Raw genomic sequence first — 20039 nt, 5'->3', positions numbered from 1 at the left:
ACCTGCCACATGTACGAGCAGCCACGTGTACTAATAGCCACATGCACCAATAGTCACATGCACCAAGAGACACATGCACCAACAGCCACATGCACCAATAGTCACATGCACCAACTGCCACATGCACCAACTGCCACATGCACCAATAGCCACATGCACCAACTGCTACAGGCACCAACTGAGAGTTGCAGTGACCTTGAAATGCACTTTCACTCCCCGATGAGGACACAGCAGTTTCACCCAGGGACATCTACATACAATACCCATTATTCTGCATTTGAAAACATGCAGTACCCACTGGCAAAGGCATGGCATTTGCACACAATCCCAACTTAAATGCCACCCACTGGCACCAGCCGCACTTCTACTCTCATTGCTAATGTGAGAGGGTTTCCTCATTTTTGACACCCTCCCATGGACTTTGGCCATGGGAGGGGTGTGATGGTGTCAGCATCCAGGACCACCTGTCCGCTTGTGCAGCCAAAAACATCTCCTCTCCATCCAGCATCAATAGAAACAATCTGCACTTCATAGGATTACCAGAGGGCAGTCACCTGAACTATTTTTGGAGGAGTATATCACCACAGTCCTGCAACCCCATAAAATCTCAACATTATTTACAATTGAAAGAGTCCATTATGCATTAAAGCAACAAACACTTCTTGCTGCCATTGTCGGCGACCCGCCAGGCCACGCCCACTTCGAGGCCACGCCCCCCCCGCCCAGATAGTATAAAGATGCTGGTTGCGAGCGCCCGAGCCAGAACCACTTTCTCTCCTGAGGCGGAAGCCGGGAGAGCGACTTGCACATATTTTACAATTTGAGAGTCTCTAATACTTGTTGTGTTTTTAAACTCACCTTACTACTCTTTTCCTGGCACTACTTAGGAACAAAGCTTGACCCTAATTCAACGCGCAGCGGATTTAGCGCTGCCGCGGACTCGAGGGAACAAACACTTCTTGCCGCCATTGTCGGCGACCCGCCAGGCCACGCCCACTTCGAGGCCACGCCCCCCGACCAGATAGTATAAAGACGCTGATTGTGAGCGCCCGAGCCAGAACCACTTTCTCTCCTGAGGCGGAAGCCGGGAGAGCGACTTGCACATATTTTACAATTTGAGAGTCTCTAATACTTGTTGTGTTTTTAAACTCACCTTACTACTCTTTTCCTGGCACTACTTAGGAACAAAGCTTGACCCTAATTCACCGCGCAGCGGATTTAGCGCTGCCGCGGACTCGAGGGAACAAACACTTCTTGCCGCCATTGTCGGCGACCCGCCAGGCCACGCCCACTTCGAGGCCACGCCCCCCGCCCTCGTCCCCCCTTCTATAATATGTGCATTTACCGGACGCGCCGTTTGCGCCCCGAAGGCGCGCCTAAGGCAAGCCCGTCTACGCCCGTCATCGCCAAGACTTCGCCTCTCGCCTGTCCCCCTGGCCGAGCTCCTCGGGAACTCCATCATTATGATAGAGAACTCCTTATCGCCCTGAACTCTGGACGGACCTGTGAGGAGACATCAGGCAACCTCGGTCACACAGGCCTTCAATGTAAGTCCTGTCACTTTTCTACACCTAGCCCCTGTCACTCTGGGCAGAGACTAGGCTCGCCCAAACTTACCCCTCTCACCGTCCTCCAACTCAACGTTAGGTCCCTCGTTAAACATCATCTAGAGGTAAACACCCTCCTTCTTGACGAGAATCCTGACATTCTTTTTCTAGGTGAAACCTGGCTACGTGAGGATATGACTACCATACCGAACCTCACCCTACCAGAGAACTACTTAATGAAGACCCTGAATAGAGACGCGAGAGGTGGAGGTATCGCAGTCATCCATAAAAAGCAATGTATTTGCTCTTTCACCAAGGAAGATATTCCGGGATGCGAAAGTGCTCGATTTAAGATCACTACGAGCCCTCATTTTGCCCTCTCAGGCCTCTACATCTATCGCCCCCCCCGGACCTGCTTCTAAATTCATCGAAGCTCTCCTTGAGGTGGCAAACTCCTTAGTGGTGAGGTCAGCCAATTTCACTATACTAGGCGACCTCAATCTTCATTTTGATCTTTCTCAAGACCCTACTATCAAAAATCTGCTGGCCGACCTTGCTGCCTTACAACTCAACTCTCTAATCCAGACAGCTACACACTCGGCCGGACATACATTGGATCCTGTTTTTACTAACATCCCGGAGGTTAAGACAGATGTGCCCAAACCTATGGGATGGACAGACCACTATCTTATTAAAATGACTATGTTAGTTAAAGAAGTGTCTAATAAAACTGAGCCAACCCGACGCTTAAAGAGACCTTGGCATAAACTTTCAACTAGTGACCTGCATGCCACTTTAGCAGAATTCCATTGTGAGGCCAACCTGGACATCAATATAATTTATGATGCTTTCCATGACTGGATTACTGGAGGACTAGATGCTCTCATCCCAGCCAAATGGATGAAAGGGCACAGCTCTCCCTCCAACCCATGGTACAACGACACCCTAAAATCCATGCGAAAAGACTGCAAAAAAGCCGAGCGTATCTGGAGAAGAGAATACAATAATAGGGATAAAGCCTTTTATCTATCTAAACAAAAACTTTACCACAAAGCTATCTGCACTGCACGCGCCTCCTTCTATGCAGAAGAAATTAACTTGAGCTCGAATCCCCCTAAAGTTGTTTTTAAACTGGTACAAGAACTGCAGAGCGGCAGATCTCCTTCCTCCAGTATTTCCTCCGCGCAGCAATGTGAGGACCTTGCCACATTCTTTGTAGAGAAAGTACAAAGAATATACAGATCTTTTCCACAGCAACCCTCCAACCCGTCCAACTCCACTAACTACATTACTATTGGCACCACCATGATGCACATACCAGAAATCTCGTATGAAGACCTAACTAAACTTTGTAGGAAAGTTAAGTCCGGTTCCCCAGCAGACCCCATGAGGCCCATCCAGTTTATGGAATCACTCGAATTCTTTCTGCCTTCTCTGGCCTCCATACTGAATTTCTCCTTTTCTTCGGCTAGTGTCCCGACAGCCTGGAAACAAGCTTGGGTCTCCCCTATTATCAAGAAGCCCACCCTAGACCCTTCCAAACCGGAAAATTTTAGACCCATCTCACTGCTCCCATGGCTGTCTAAACTTGCAGAGGCTCATGTTAATAGCGTCTTGTCCTTACACATGGACGAAAACAACATCTTGGACCCATCTCAAAATGGGTTCAGACCGGGCCACAGCACCGAGTCTGCCCTCCTGGCAATGACCGAACATCTCCGGATGATCCTGGATGCCCGTCAGAGCGCTGCGCCGATTCTATTAGACCTCAGTGCAGCCTTTGACACGGTATTCCATAACATTCTGTTAAATCGTCTGGCAACAGTAGGGATTTCCGGTCTTGCCCTGGAATGGTTTCGTTCCTTCTTGAAGGACAGATCCTTCCGGGTGTTAGCTCCCCCGTTCCTATCAAAACCCCATCCCATTGGACAGGGAGTCCCGCAGGGCTCTGCACTAAGCCCATCCCTTTTTAATCTTTACGTGCAGCCACTTGCGGTAGTGGCTAAAGAGTGGGACCTAACAATGGTGTCATACGCTGATGACACGCAGTTGGCCATCACTCTCACGGAAGGCCCCTACACTTCGGCCTCAAGATTTAGGGACGGCCTTGCGGCAGAAGCCCAGTGGATGACAGACAACTGCCTGCAGCTTAATGCAGGCAAGACGGAGGTGTTGCTCCTTGGAAAGAACACCAGTTACTGGAATGAGCACTGGTGGCCCTCGTCACTGGGCACTATACCACCTCCTAAATCCCTGGTCAAAAACCTAGGTGTCTGGATGGACTCCTCACTTAGTTTTCAGACCCACACAAAAAAAGTGGCAGCTACTTGTGTGGGCCTGCTGAGGAGTCTCCGCCCTATACTTGTTTTTTTTTACTCTAAGGTACGTCAACTCATTGTCCAAGCCACAATTCGCTCCCGCTTGGACTACGCCAATGTTTTACTTCTTAGCGCCAACAAAGGAGAGATGTGATACAAAAGGGGATGATGGACGGAGCGTTTGAACAAATCAAACACACACCCCCAGTCAACTGATCTGGGTTTAATCCATCACCATTCTTTAGTTCACTCAGCCACCCCAGTTCAGACATGGCTATATGCAAATCAGTCTGACCCTGTGCCTCATGGGAACAGTACAGCCTGAACTGCCAAGCCATGTCCTCCCTGGACCGGAAACAAGGATCCTGGGACCGGTTTCGGATTCATAATCCTTATCAGCCAGGCTATCTGGAACAAGGGACTCACGTCTGAGCATACCCTGCCACACTCAAGGGAGAGATAGCGTGACTGCAACGCGTGCAGAATTCTGCGGCAAGAGTCTTGGTTGGTCTTCCCCGCAGATGCTCGGTCAGAGCCACTATCCGTAAGCTGCACTGGTTACCTATCGAATCCCGGATCCAGTTCAAAACCCTCATTATGACATTTAAAATCCTTAAACTCGGATGCCCAGAACTTTTACGACCGCTCCTTACCCCGTATGTGCCTAGGCGCAACTTGCGCTCATCAGGCCAGCACCTACTGAGTATGCCCCGTACAAAGCTCTGCCGCATCGGCGGCCGCTCCTTTAGGGTGTTAGGAGCCAAGCTCTGGAACGCACTGCCACTGAACATCCGATCTTTGGAAAACTTGTCTACTTTCCGGGCGGCCATCAAGACCCACCTGTTCCCCTTTCCTTAGGTCTCTTATATATCCCACTCCTTCCTTCCTCAGTATAGTGTCTGTGGTTCCTTAGCGCCGGGACGCCTCTTTGCTGGGGCAGCTGTCGTGCTCTACCAAAATTATAACATAACATAACATTAAGCCCCATCCGGGGGCATCGCTTCATTTCCTTATTGCTACACTGTTTGATTACAGTGACACCCTGTTCATATTACAACATCTTCAGATACATGATACATCAAAATATGAGGGCCAGAACCTTATGACTTTTCCCGACTACACTCAAAGTGCAGGATCTCCACAAACCTTTCTTGTTAGTCATAAAGTGCCTGAGGAACCTTCATTTGAAATATGGTCTACTGTTCCTGGCACGACTCAGGGTGCAATATCATGGAAAGCAATGCTTTCTTGAGTCCCCAGAGGAGGCCAACGATTGGCTTGCAACACTAGAGGGAGTTAGGGGGAGACCTCCGAGGGTCACAAGCGCATTGCTCCTGCTGTCCGTCAGTGCAGCACTAGGGCGCGACGGAAGTCAGACATGTCGGTGTCCCTGACTGGGGGTGGACACACTGGGCGGATAGTTGTCTGACCCGTTGGTTCTCTTGCGGACTCTGGTTGTATACCTGACGCTGGTGGCGCGTTTCTTTGCAACGGGGAGAGGATATCAGCGACTGCAATGACACTGATGCAGGGCTCAACTGCCTTTCCACCACAAGGCTGATGGGGATCTGAATTTAGATCTGAGACATGATTTGCTGTGACTGCTCAATGGCCAAGGGACTGCTTTCTGGGTGGTATACAAATGGACAGACTGGTGTTGTACATGACAGTTTCTACCGCTGGGCCTGGAGGCAGCCGGCAGTAATGTACAATTTGGCTACCGCATTATCAGTGTGAAGTACATATTGTGGGGGAACTAAATTGTCACCTTAAAGGGAAGTGGGGATGACTTGTGGGATATGTTAGAATTTGATCATAATGCTTGATATTGTGCTCTATTCCCCGGGGAGATTGGGCTTGTGGTCTTTCCTGATCCGTTTAATATGTTTTATTTGATCGCAGGGGTGTCCGGCAGCCTTTCAAACATTAGTTAGGAGATTGGGGGCCACTCTGGTGCTGCTCGAGAGTCTTTGCTCGATGCTTCTACACCCCCACCCGACAGCTCTGCTTCGCCGACCTCGCCTTCGCCACAGTCCCCCGCATCCGAAGAGTGACCTCCGGCGGCAGATCGTTCTCCCACCTCACCGCCAAGACCTGGTACACCCTCCCCATCCACCTACGGTAGACCCAAGACCTACTGACCTTCAGAAAACTCCTCAAGACCTGGCTTTTCGAGCAGTAGCAGCACCCCTCCGCCCCCTTGAGAGCCTCACGGGTAAGTAGTGCACTTTACAATGCTATGATTGATTGATTGATGCTGATCATGAGTCCTTAGTGGAATGTAATATAGAAGCTGAGGGGCTGGGCTTTGGTTCTTTGAACACTCTGCTGAGGGGTGGGGGGGTGAGTTATTGGATCCTTGAGGGATGTTGTCATGGAGGGTGGGAGGGTGCTCTGCCTTCCATGGATGTAACAGTTATTGGTCTACGGGAAATGCAGTGAGAAGCTGGGGGGATTTACTGACATTGTACATAGCAGATAGTATGCACAGCAAAATGGACCATGGCTGGAAGTGTGTCACCTGGAATGTGCAGCCTAGGGCATCCGACCAAGAGACGGGGCGTCCGGATGTATTTGAAGCGGCATAACGTTGCACCTTTGCTGGACCCCGACACATGGGGTAACGGGATAGGGCACCTACGTAAGCGTTGGAGGGGAAACCTGCTTGCGACCTCTTATTCCAGCTATGCTAGAGGGGTGCCGTTAACATGCGTAGGGTGGTAATATTAGACCTAGAAGGTCGCTACATTGTGGTGTCTGCCATATTGAATTCAAAGGCATTATGTATCTTTAAAGGTTATTCCCCTAACTTGGATGCCCTGAATTTTTCACAACGCTAATCAGGGCAGCCACAGATTACCCTGACACGAAGGTGATGATGGCTGGGGATTTAAAGAGTGTGCTTCATGGTGAACCTGCCCGTGACCCCCCACGGCTGAGAAACCTGCCATGACTGGGGCTGTAAAGGAGATGATGTAGGGGCTCCGGCATATTTGGGGGTGCGTTACCCACCGCAGCTGTGCTGTTCTTGCTACGCCCCAGCATCAAAGTCGCATATAGACTAGATTATTACCTTGCTACTAGCGCGTTAGCCCAAGGTAAAGTTAATGTTGACTATATATAAAACTTTAGACTATTGCTTTGAGGAAGATTGGTAGCGCCTACTACTCGTGCCACGGAATGGGATGCCATGAAGGTGGTTCTGAGGGGGGGGATGTATGGAGGTGACACATGGAGTGAACATGCAACTTATGCGTATGCTATGTGTGCATTAGGGAAAACTGAAGCAATTGGAGGAGGAGATAGTGAGATCACCACACAAGGATGGTGGATGGAAGGATACTAAGAGAGGACGTTGAGACACATGTGTCAGGCTGGCCAAGTTTGTACACACCACGTGCAGACAGCGCCTTTATGCAGAAGGACACAGGGCTGGTAGGATGTTGGCTAGGTGGACCAGTAATGATATCCAAAGGCATCTGGTGGAGGGTGAAAGACTTCCCGGGTGGGATGGGGGCATCACAGCAGGGAATAGAGGAGGTCTTTGCATCCCACTCACAATAGGTCTACGCACAACCGCATCCTCTCTGTAAGACTGGTGTGGGGGCCTACCTTGACAAATTACAGCTGGCCACTCATAGGTGTAGTTTCTAAACCTGGTAAAGATACTACAGAGGTTTCCTCTTCCCATCCATTGTCCATGCTCATTGTGGATGCAAAGAGCCTCAGCAAACCACTGGCAACCATGTTCCTGGCACATATAAAGAATTTAGTATATCAAGGCCAATGTGGTTTCATTCCTCACAGGAACACCCAGTGTAAATTATGCAGGTCGTCCCTTGTTATGCATGCATCAGGATTATGGGAGGTACCATGTGTGCTAGATAAATGGTGGGAGGGTGGTTGTAACACACTCTGGGATTCATACCCAAATAACAGATTCATCACACTACACGAGACAGTGGAGATGTTTCAACGGAGGCACGGGCAATTCTTGCAGTACGTAAAGGTGGCTGCTACTGCCAGGGTTATATGGCCCTCTGTACCTGAGGTACCACCGGACTGTAGCACCGTGGTCACCATGCTATATATGGTGGGGGCAGGCGAGTAATCTCCGCCCCAAAGCAGGTGCTCAGCGAGGACGTTCCAAATAGCCCCTTGCCGGTACAAGAGAGGTGGAAACCGTATTGCGAGACCGAGTCACTGAGAAGGAGTGGGAGGTAGTGAGTTTATTAGTCAAAATTCCACTGCCAACGCATGGTTCCAGCTGATCCATTATAATGTTACACATCAGGTGTACTTAACCCCAGCTATGCTGAAGGCAATTTACCCAGGACGCACCTCGGCTTGTCCTAAATGTCTGCTGGAAATATGCAGATATCCTATATATGATCTGGGGATGTCATGTTTTGGATATATTCTGGCAGACAGAAGTAGATCAATTAAATCCGGTGACAGGCTGGTCGGATCATTGTGGCCATAAATAGTGCTTATTTGGCTTATGACTTCCAAGCACTGGTGGTTATGACTTCCAAGCATGGGCGGTTATGACTTCCAAGCATGGGCGGTAATGAGTGCCAAGCATGGGCGGTTATGACTTCCAAGCATGGGTGCTTATGACTGCCAAGCATGGTTGGTTATGACTTCCAAGCATGGGCGGTTACGACTGACAAGGATGGGTGGTTATGGCTGCCAAGTATGGGTGGTTATGACTTCCAAGCATGGGTGGTTATGACTGCCAAGCATGGGTGGTTATGACTGCCAAGCATGGGTGGTTATGACTTCCAAGCATGGGCGGTTATGACTGCCATGGATGAGTGGTTATGACTACCAAGTATGGGTGGTTATGACTTCCAGGCATGGGTGGTTATGACTTCCAAGCATGGGTGGGTATGACTTCCAAGCATGAGTGGTTATGACTTCCAAGCATGAGTGGTTATGACTGCCAAGCATAGGTGGTTATGTCTTCCAAGCATGGGCCGTTCTGACTTCCAAGCATGGGTGATTATGACTTCCAAACATGGGTGGTTATGACTTCCAAGCATGGGCGGTTATGACTGCCAAGCATGGGTGGTTATGACTGCCATGCATGGGCAGTTATGACTTCAAAGCAAGGGTGGTTATTACTTCCAAGCATGAGTGGTTATGACTTCCAAGCATGAGTAAGTATGACTTCCAAGCATGGGCGGTTATGACTTCCAAGCATGGGCGGTTATGACTTCTAAGCATGGGCGGTTATGACTGCCGAGCATGGGCGGTTCTGACTTCCAAGCACGGGTGGTTAAGACTTCCAAGCATGAGTGTTCATGACTGCCAAGCATGAGTGGTTATGACTGCCAAGCATGGGTAGTTATGACTTCCAAGCATGGGTGGTTATGACAACCATGCATGGGTGGTTATGACTTCCACGCATGGGTGGTTATGACTTCCACACATGGGCGGTTCTAACTTCCAAGCATGGGCTGTTATGGCTTCCATTCATGGGCACTTAGGACTTCCAAGCATGGGTGGTTATGACTTTCACTCATGGATGGTTATGACTTCCACGAATGGGCAGTTACGACTTTCATGCATGGGCGGTTAGTATGCACACCAAAATGGACCATGGCTGGAAGTGTGTCACCTGGAATGTGCAGCCTAGGGCATCCGACCAAGAGACTACCATGCATGGGTGGTTATGACTTCCATGCATGGGCGGTTATAAATTCCAAGCATGGGTTGTTATGGCTACCATTCTTGGGCAGTTATGACTTCCAAGCATGGGTGGTTATGACTGCCAAGCATAGGTGGTTATGACTGCTAAGCATGGGCAGTTATCACTTCCGAGCATGGGTGGTTATTACTTCCAAACATGAGTGGTTATGACTGCCAAGCATGGGTGGTTATGACTGCCATGCATGGGCAGTTATGACTTCAAAGCAAGGGTGGTTATTACTTCCAAGCATGAGTGGTTATGACTTCCAAGCATGAGTGGGTATGACTTCCAAGCATGGGCGGTTATGACTTCCAAGCATGGGCGGTTATGACTTCTAAGCATGGGCGGTTATGACTGCCGAGTATGGGTGGCTCTGACTTCCAAGCACGGGTGGTTAAGACTTCCAAGCATGAGTGTTCATGACTGCCAAGCATGAGCGGTTATGACTGCCAAGCATGGGTAGTTATGACTTCCAAGCATGGGTGGTTATGACAACCATGCATGGGTGGTTATGACTTCCACGCATGGGTGGTTATGACTGCCAAGCATGGGTCGTTATGACTGCCATGCATGGGCAGTTATGACTTCCAAGCAAAGGTGGTTATGACTTCCAAGCATGAGTGGTTATGACTTCCAAGCATGGGCGGTTATGACTTTCAAGCATGGGCGGTTATGACTACCACAAATGGGCGGTTATAACTTCCAAGCATGGGTTGTTATGACTACCATGCATGGGCGGTTATGACTTCCACGCACGGGCGGTTATAACTTCCAAGCATGGGTTGTTATGGCTACCATACATGGGCAGTTATGACTTCCAAGCATGAGTGGTTTTGACTACCAAGCATAGGTGGTTATGACTTTCAAGCATAGGCGGGTATGACGTCCAAGCATGGGCGGTTATGACTACCATGCATGGGTGGTTATGACTTCCACACATGGACGGTTATAACTTCCAAGCATGGGTTGTTATGACTACCATGCATGGGCGGTTATGACTTCCACGCATGGGCGGTTATGACTTCCAAACATGGGTGGTTATGACTTCCAAGCATGGGCGGTTATGACCTCCAAGCATGGGTGGTTATGACTTCCACTCATGGATGGTTATGACTTCCACGAACGGGCAGTTACGACTTCCACTCATGGATGGTTATGACTTGCACGAACGGGCAGTTACGACTTCCAAGCATGGGCGGTTATGACTTCAAAGCATGGGCGGTTATGATTTCCAAGCTTGGGCGGTTATGACTTCCAAGCATGGGTGGGTATGACTGCCAAGCATGGGCGGTTATGACTTCCAAGCATGGGCGGTTATGACTACCATGCATGGGTGGTTATAACTTCCAAGCATGGGCGGTTATGACTACCATGCATGGGTGGTTATAACTTCCAAGCATGTGCGGTTATGACTACCATGCATGGGTGGTTATAACTTCCAAGCATGGGCGGTTATGACTACCATGCATGGGTGGTTATAACTTCCAAGCATGGGTTGCTATGACTACCATGCACGGGTGGTTATGACTTCGACTCATGGACGGTTATGACTTCCAAGCATGAGTGGTTTTAACTACCAAGCAGAGGTGGCTATGACTTTCAAGCATAGGCGGTTATGACTTCCAAGCATGGGCGGTTATGACTACCATGCATGGGCGGTTATGACTGCCAAGCATGGGTGGGTATGACTTTCAAGCATGAGTGGTTATAACTTCCAAGCATGGGTTGTTATGACTACCATGCATGGGCGGTTATGACTTCCACGCATGGGCGGTTATGACTTCCAAGCATGGGCGGTTATGACTTCCAAGCATGGGCGGTTATGACCTCCAAGCATGGGTGGTTATGACTTCCACTCATGATTGGTTATGACTTCCACGAATGGGCAGTTACGACTTCCAAGCATGGGCGGTTATGACTGACCATGCATGGGCGGTTATGACTTCCAAGCATGGGCGGTTATGACCTCCAAGCATGGGTGGTTATGACTTCCACTCATGGATGGTTATGACTTCCACGAATGGGCAGTTACGACTTCCAAGCATGGGCGGTTATGACTGACCATGCATGGGCGGTTATGACTTCCAAGCATAGGCGGTTATGACTTCCAAGCATTGGCGGTTATGACTTCCAAGCATGGGCGGTTATGACTTCCAAGCATGGGCGGTTATGACTACCACTCATGGGCAGTTATGACCTCCAAGCATGGGTGGTTATGACTTCCACTCATGGATGGTTATGACTTCCACGAACGGGCAGTTACGACTTCCAAGCATGGACGGTTATGACTGACCATGCATGGGCGGTTATGACTTCCAAGCATGGGCGGTTATGACTTCCAAGCATGGGCGGTTATGACTTCCATGCATGGGCGGTTATGACTTCCACTCATGGGCGGTTATGACTGACCAAGCATGGGCGGTTATGACTTCCAAGCATGGGCGGTTTTGACTTCCAAGCATGGGCGGTTATGTTTGCTGATTTGCTGGGCCCCCGTTACTAGGCCTCCGTAGATGTAGTGATGATGGATTGAACATCGAGAGCAGTAATGTAGCTGGGTGCTTTGTTTGGGTATGCTGCCCCCCAGTGGTCTCCTCTGGGCACTGCACCTAAGCATAGTTCTGGATAAGGTGAAGTTATAGCATGCCTTGTAGTCTGACAATCGGTGACTACCCTGACAACAGCCAATCAAATGCTGCGCTGGAGCGGCGCGTGGGTCTTGGAGGGGGCGTGGCAGAGGATGTTTTACATACTTTGTATGCGCCTGTGATACCCAGTTGTTATGTGTCGAAATGCCAATAAATATATTTATATATATATTAAACAAATAATACAATTAACATTAGCTGCGCTGGTGTAGTAAGAGTGCCCTCTCCCTCCGAAGCGTGCATGTCGCCAGGCTGTCCCACACTAGCCTCTGTCCGGACAGACAGCCCCTCTTACCTACTGGAGCTGCCCCCACTTCCACCGCTGCTCCCACTACAGCTACTATCACAATAATATTACTAATAATACTAGCAGTCAGTTCAGTTCATAAACTTCATTTGGGTAACGTAGTACCCATAAAAGCACAGCATCATAACGAGTTAAATAATAAGCGGAGAGTTTAGAATACAGGGCAACGAGGAAATGTACAATGCTATATCATAACATTTTGGGAAATAGATTACAAGTTAAAAATAACTACATTGGTAATACATAAATAAATTACTATTAAATAAAACAGTGTGTCATCCTGCAGTCATGCAAAGATAGTCAGTCTCAATAAAATCTCAGGGATCGGACATGGTCTTACGTGCTCTAGTAGCGATTCTCAGACATGTATTATGCGAAAGATCAACTCTTCATCTGCCAAAGAGACTAAGCACAAGTGAGCATTATCCAGACTAATAGGCCTTTTCTTTTTTAAAAAATGATATAAAAGCCACTTTGTGTATTTTATTTAATACTTACAGAAAAATAAAATGTAAAATTGATTGACCACTCTCGCCATCACATGGGCATGGTATGTGATCACGGTCAGAGTGGTAACCAAGAGGAAAACACAGTGCAAATCTGACAGTTCCTGCTCCTATGGGAAATAGTAGGCTCCTTTCCCAATGAGTCATGGATGGTGTGAGATACATAGGTAGGGGATGGTGAGACTGTTCAATGGACATATAGCTAAGGACAGAATATTTCTTGGATTCCAATTCAATCCTTTCTGTGTTATATAACGAATAAAGGGCATCTCTTAACTCCTATTTTGACACAGTTTCAGCTACAAATGGATTAAAAAAGATACGTTCTTTATTAACCGCATCGATGCGGTGCATTTTCCCGCTGTACGCGGCAATTTCAAAATTACCGCGTTACATGACGATTTCAGCTCGTCATGAGCGTACGGCAGGTTACGCTCATGACGAGCTGAGCTCGTCATCAGCCCCGAAGGGGTTAACACTGCAGAGGCTTTGGTGCACTCCACTCAACCAAGCGATATCCATCCCTTTCTCGCACATAACACAGTTATTAATAATCTCTCTAGTAAGGGAGGCAGCCTGGTTCTTCCATACTGATAACCAGAAGAGAGCAGGTCGGGCACGTATAAAGTCAGATATAAAATTAAGATTAAGTTCTCTGTGGTAAATATATTGTGGGGTCGAGATTGGGATACCCAGCAGTTTCCTACAAAACCTAGCAGTCATCATACAGTGAGAGTACATGCCACCACTCTGTCCCACGGTGTTCCCTGTCCGGACAGACAGCCCCTCTTACCCACTGGCGTTGCTGACCCTTCCCCGGCCCATAGGACGACCCCTGCGAGGAAGAGGATGGCGCCTGCAGCCTTCATCGTGCTGGTGCAGCCGGCTTTGCTGAGGACTCCCGGCCTGGTTTTGAGCTCTCCAGGGCACACCTGAGAGGCCCTGGGACAGTGACACTCCCCTGCTGATGACAGCTCTTGCGATTGCACAAGGCAGGCACTTCCCAGCAGGAAGGCTTCCTTCCTCCACCGCCCCGTGTCCAGAAGGACATCGGTTTTCCCAGAATGTGAGGAGTAGTTTGTGAGTACAAGGTGAGACACCCTGACACAGACTCGGGGACCCCTTAAAGCAGAAGGCGCTGCCACTTACTGTGGGAACAGATACCTGGCAACGCCCAGGTGACAGCGTTACTACGGTCTTATTTATAACACACTCCCTGCCCCTACAGGCTCATACGCAAGCCCTACACAACATGTAAATCAGGTTGTGTATTCAGTGTGGGCCGGGAAGAGAGCTACACATACGCACTAACAAAAATGGACCTGCCAAACAGGGGAGCAGAACCCAGGGCTGACAACAGAAGCCCCTACTCTTATGCATCACAACAGCGCCACACAATGAGGGGCACCGACAGAGAGTGCAAAGCGCGGGTGCTTCAGACATCAGAAAGGTTCCCTAGCGCCTAGAAGACACAGAGCGTGCACCGACTGAGAGTGAAAGCACTGGTGCTTCAGAGACCAGGAAGGTTCCTGAGCTCCTAGAAGTCACAGAGCATGCACCGACAGGAGGAGAAAGCACTGGTGCTTCATAGACCAGGCACACATATCTGGAAGGCTCCCAACCGCCTAGAAGTCCCAGAGAGTGCACCGACGGAGAGTGAAAGCACTGGTGCTTCATAGACCAGGAAGGTTCCCTGGCGCCTAAATGACACAAAGCGTCCACCGACGGAGGGTGAAAGCACTGTAGGTTCATGTTAGAAATGGCGATTTCTGGTTGGCTGAGGCTTGCGCCAAAGCCAGGCAGAAATCACCATTCTACGTCAGGGCAAGGAAGTCACCCGCCAAGATAACCCCTGCTCACCCCCTTGGTAGCTTGGCACAAGCAGTCAGGCTTATCCCGGAGGCAAGGTGTAAAGCGTTTGCACGCGCACCCAGCAACAACACCCAAGGCCCACCACAAAAGAAACTCCGCACAAGGTTATATATAAAAATAGCCTTTGTATTATACCAAACACATTAGATAATGAACACACACTTTACACTGTGCCAACTGGCACGGGCAGAATTTAGAAGGGATTATATACACAGGACAGGGCCCCATGGACCACTGTCAGGAATAAGCACTTGGTAGAACTAGCCCTTAGAACATAGAATAATTGTAGCACCAAATAATCATGGTAGAACACAACCAGTAACCACTGGTAAAAGGTAAGAACACCCCACGCAGTCCTAAACACCTTAGGCATATATCACGCAGGGAACCAGGAACTCACTAGCATAACTATACTAGGTAAAAAAACCTCCTAGGCATAAACCAAATCTAGAGACATCAAGACAGGGTGCGCAAAACATACTACACACAGTACATTTTCTGACACCCAAAAGCATCAGCACATAAATCAGCATAGCACATAAATCACATTAGGGTCCAGGTTGCGCCACTGCGCCAAATCCTAAATGTAGCAGCTGCCCACTACTTGCTGGGCAGCTGAGGACAAGAACAGGGCATAAAAGCTGCAGCTGGCACTAAGCGCTGCGCAGCTGTGGGAGGCCAAGGTAGGGATGAAGGAGTGTGACTCACTCCTAGATGCAAAGTACATGTCCCTAGAAAGAAGAACCTAAACGTAGCAGCTGCCCACTACTTGCTGGGCAGCTGAGGGACAAAGTTCGGCCTGGGCTCTCACTGGCCCTCAGGAACAAAGACTGCGCCAAACTGAGCCACCTGGCTCTTGAAATACATGTAGCGCACAGGGGAGCCCTCTAGGCTCTCAATACAAACCTGGGCCAAGTATGGGAGCGATAAATGTTGAAATACTGTAAAGTTTTGGTTGGCCCGTGCACAACCTTAGTTGAATCAAGTTCGGTGAAGCCTTATACAAGTTCAAATGGGTGCTCCTATGGTGTCGCCCTCCACCCTTGGGTGAGTAAAGTGAAATATGAACGTAGTGTGATCAGTTGAAAACTGATTACATCCCTTAGGGCACTCTCTTGGGTGGTGGAATCCTCCTCTATATTTCAAAAAACAAACTTGGATAGATTTGAAAAATGTATTATCTTCTTGTTCGGTATAATCACATTGTGTCCAAAGATCAATAAAGTTTTTGTTGAAGACACATGTTTAAATCCATTTCATGCATAGTTAAATCCGCTCCAATGCATTTCGGGCCATGCCCTTCGTCGGGGAGCATCTAAACAAAAAAACGACATATATTGTTCTAAATAAAATACCACATATGAAAACATAAAATTTGATTTCTAACAAACGGTATGACCTTAAACTCGCAAATGAGAATTGATAAACAATTGCTAAATAAACAATTTTTAAATAATCAATTTTTAAATAAGCAATATTAAACATTGGGGTGATGGTCGAATGTAATGCCATAATGCGAAAGGTAAATAGTTCATGTTGCCAAAGATCACACGGTCAACAGGAGTAAATAAACACGTTGTAACATATCATGCCTTTAAGGTAGCTCATCGATAATGTGCTAACACATGTTCAGAGTCGCGAGGTGCATGAAGTTAAAAAAACGCGGTGCATGAAATTAAGGAACACGCTATGATGTGTTTAAGTAGCGGTAATATGCAAGGTTAAAGCAGTACTATCGTGCATTAAAGACGGCTCGTCGCAACCAAATGTGGAGGCGAGCAGTCATGTAGACTAACGTTTACTTACTCGCGAATTCAATAAGTTTGCAGCATGGTCGGCGTATTCTATGGCTCGCGGGAGTGTGGACTACTATCGGTGTTCCTTGCCGGGTTTCATTAAAGAGACCAGGAAGTGGTGCGGTCACGTGGGTGTTTGAACATGGTTAAAGAAATAGGACTGGGGATTGTCATGCGAGTATGTGTCAAAAATTAACAATGTTACGATATATGTGTGCAAACATTCACAATTCTAAATAATAATCCTATGTTATAACATTATAACAGTAACGTAAAAATTAAAAATTAAAAATTACTACATGTAGTATTCACAATAAAGGCCAATCGGAATGTCAGAATAGAGCTACCCATAACATATGGGTTAAGATGGCTCAGAGGTAACATGCAAACTCAATGCGTTCATTGAGTCCATATGGTTTGATTGAATTCAGTCTATAAATCCAATGGTTTTCACGTTGTAACAATGTCCTGTTATTATCTCTTCCTTCTATTTTGTCAACGGTTTCTAATGCCATAAACTTTAGTTGTGAAATGTTGTGATTCTTTTCTAAAAAATGGCTTGCTACCCATGATTTGAGGTTTTTGGTTCTGATATTGGATTTATGCTCGTTGAGACGCATGGGCATTTTAATAGGTATATGAGATTGTTGGTATCACAAGTTGCTGTTACTCTCAATGGTATATCATATCCTTTCATTGGATGCGTTACCTTCGTTCCTGGAATAATATTGTGGCAATTGTTGCAATTGTTGCATGGTCTTGTCCCTCTCGAGATGTGTTGGTTTTCCTTGGGTTGTTTTAAGATTTCCCCTAAGTTTCTTCCTCTTGTGTAAGCAAATAAAGGTCTTGATTCGAACATATCCTGAAAATCTGGTTCCACCTGTAACATTGGCCAATGTTTTAATATAATGAAAATGTATGTAAGTTACATCGATGATTTGTTCTTCCTTTGGAAGGATACCAAAGAAAGTTTGGAACAAGCCTTAATCAACTTAAACTCAGTCAACCAATGAATCCAGTTTACTTGGACAATAGATTCTCAATCCATCACATTTTTAGATACCCATATCACCTTGAAGGATAACCAAATCATAACTGACATCTTTCGAAAACCTACTGACCGCAATAATTTATTGCATTACACAAGCTTTCACCAGACACCTCTAAAAAGACATTTACCCAAATCGCAGTTACTCAGAGTGAAACGGATTACATCTGATCCAGATGTAGCAAAAATAAGGATTGAGGAAATGGTCGATCACTTCAGGGAAAGAGGTTACCCAGAGCAAATATTGAACACAGCGAAAAATCAGGTACATGAACTTCAACATATGGATTTGTTAAAACAACCTAGAGCTAAAACTAATAAGGACCGGATGGTCATCGTATCTAAATATTCCAATGGAAGATTGATGTTCAAAACCATTATATTAAAACATTGGCCAATGTTACAAGTGGAACCAGATTTTCAGGATATGTTCAAATCAAGACCTTTATTTGCTTACACAAGAGGAAGAAACTTAGGGGAAATCTTAAAACAACCCAAGCAAAATCAACCCATCTCGAGAGGGACAAGAGCATGCAACAATTGCAACAATTGCCACAATATCATTCCAGGAACGAAGGTAACGCATCCAATGAAAGGATATGATATACCATTGAGAGTAACAGCAACTTGTGATACCAACAATCTCATATACCTATTACAATGCCCCTGCGGCATGGTATACATTGGAAAGACTCAACGTAAACTTCAGATGCGTCTCAACGAGCATAAATCCAATATCAGAACCAAAAACCTCAAATCATGGGTAGCAAGCCACTTTTTAGATAAGAATCACAACATTTCACAACTAAAGTTTATGGCTTTAGAAACCGTTGACAAAATAGAAGGAATAGATAATAACAGGACATTGTTACAACGTGAAAACCATTGGATTTATAGACTGAATCCAATCAAACCATATGGACTCAATGAACGCATTGAGTTTGCATGTTACCTCTGAGCCATCTTAACCCATATGTTATGGGTAGCTCTATTCTGACATTCCGATTGGCCTTTATTGTGAATACTACATGTAGTAATTTTTAATTTTTAATTTTTACGTTACTGTTATAATGTTATAACGTAGGATTATTATTTAGAATTGTGAATGTTTGCACACATATATCGTAACATTGTTAATTTTTGACACACACTCGCGCGACAAACCCCAGTCCTATTTCTTTAACCATGTTCAAACACCCACGTGACCGCACCACTTCCTGGTTTCTTTAATGAAACCCGGCAAGGAACACCGATAGTAGTCCACACTCCCGCGAGCCATTGAATACGCCGACCATGCTGCAAACTTATTGAATTCGCGAGTAAGTAAACGCTAGTCTACATGACTGCTCGCCTCCACATTTGGTTGCGACGAGCCGTCTTTAATGCACGATAGTACTGCTTTAACCTTGCATATTACCTCTACTTAAACGCATCATAGCGTGTTCCTTAATTTCATGCACCGCGTTTTTTTTACTTCATGCACCTCGCGACTCTGAACATGTGTTAGCACATTATCGATGAGCTACCTTAAAGGCATAATATGTTACAACATGTTTATTTACTCCTGTTGACCGTGTGATCTTTGGCAACATGAACTATTTACCTTTCGCATTATGGCATTACATTCGACCATCACCCCAATGTTTATTATTGCTTATTTAAAAATTGCTTATTTAAAAATTGTTTATTTAGCAATTGTTTATCAATTCTCATTTGCGAGTTTAAGGTCATACCGTTTGTTAGAAATCAAATTTCATGTTTTCATATGTGGTATTTTATTTAGAACAATATATGTCGTTTTTTTGTTTAGATGCTCCCCGACGAAGGGCATGGCCCGAAATGCATTGGAGCGGATTTAACTATGCATGAAATGGATTTAAACATGTGTCTTCAACAAAAACTTTATTGATCTTTGGACACTATGTGATTATACCGAACAAGAAGATAATACATTTTTCAAATCTATCCAAGTTTGTTTTTTGAATTATAGAGGAGGATTCCACCACCCAAGAGAGTGCCCTAAGGGATGTCATCAGTTTTCAACTGATCACACTACGTTCATATTCCAAGTATGGGAGCCACACGGGGCTCTGTGAGACAATGGTGGTCCCTGGGCCAAGCGAGACCCTTTTAGAAACAAATGTCCCCTGGATGTAGGAGGCTCTCGTGGGCTCTAAACAACTGCCCCCAGGAGCCTCGTGGGCTCTCAGCAATAATGCCACTACAATGGGGTAGCGGCCAGTTGCCAACTGGGGCCGCTCTACCCTCTAAAAATGCCCCCGTGATCGTTGGAGCCCGACAG

General features: G+C 46.9%; 1 long non-coding RNA gene across 1 annotated transcript in view; it reads right to left on the bottom strand.

Moving 5' to 3' along the window:
• LOC144772163 (uncharacterized) overlaps positions 1 to 14080 on the bottom strand; it is a 30631-nt gene extending 16551 nt beyond the window's left edge. Inside the window, exon 1 of the long non-coding RNA XR_013599676.1 lies at positions 13815 to 14080. This is a non-coding gene — a long non-coding RNA (uncharacterized LOC144772163). The remainder of the gene's footprint in view (positions 1 to 13814) is intronic.
• Between the last annotated feature and the right edge of the window lie 5959 nt (positions 14081 to 20039).

This window comes from Lissotriton helveticus, chromosome 8 (genome assembly GCF_964261635.1).
Source record: "Lissotriton helveticus chromosome 8, aLisHel1.1, whole genome shotgun sequence".
Taxonomy (NCBI): Eukaryota; Metazoa; Chordata; class Amphibia; order Caudata; family Salamandridae; genus Lissotriton; species Lissotriton helveticus.
Note: the sequence above shows the minus strand (reverse complement) of the source record. Positions and strands in the feature narration are given on the sequence as shown.